A 797-nucleotide genomic window follows, 5' to 3' on the forward strand; every position below is an offset into this window, starting at 1 on the left:
AATGAATAAGTTATCGGAAATAACTCAATGTTCAAGGAAAGTAACAAGAAGTAACCGGTAGAAGTAATCAGTATATCGGTATAACTATAGAATGTTATTCTAATCTATTAAATATTCCAAATTATGACGATAGAATGAGAAACTTATAGATAATGAAAATATACGAAATACATCCAGAAATGTCATAATTTTTAGTAATCAAGTAAATGTTAGAATGAATTCTTAGCAGTCTGAATCTAGAAATTTCGAATTTTTCTAGATTAGTAATTCCTAACCCATGACCTTCGGTTTACTGGTAGTTCTCGGACCAATTGGTGATCTACGGACACTAAAATAATTTGGACCCTGAGGGTTATCAAAAAATTATGTTCTTTTTTCTTTTCACATAGTAATATTATAATATTACACCAAGTTTAGCTAATACACCAACACTTCTGATTAAAGTATATTTTAAAATCTTATGGTTTATGTTACAAATTAAAACAATAAAATGGTCATTGGTCAAGAAAAGCTTAAGAATCACTATTCTAGATGGACTAATCAAATGATATGAAATATATTTAATCCCAACAACTCTCTTATATCCTAAACTATAACTAGTGCCCTGTAAAAACTAATCCTCAATTTTATGCACCAATCACAATAAAGAAGTATTGCATGAAATGAATACTGAAAAGACATTTGTTCAAGAAATTCAACAACGATAACAATAATAGATATTCAACTGAAGGTAATCAATTTACATTAACCTTCTCATCTGTTCATTTACATTGACCCTTCCCTACCTGATAAGTTCG

The sequence above is a fragment of the Loa loa genome (genome assembly GCF_000183805.2).
Source record: "Loa loa unplaced genomic scaffold supercont3.482, whole genome shotgun sequence".
In the NCBI taxonomy this organism is placed as follows: Eukaryota; Metazoa; Nematoda; class Chromadorea; order Rhabditida; family Onchocercidae; genus Loa; species Loa loa.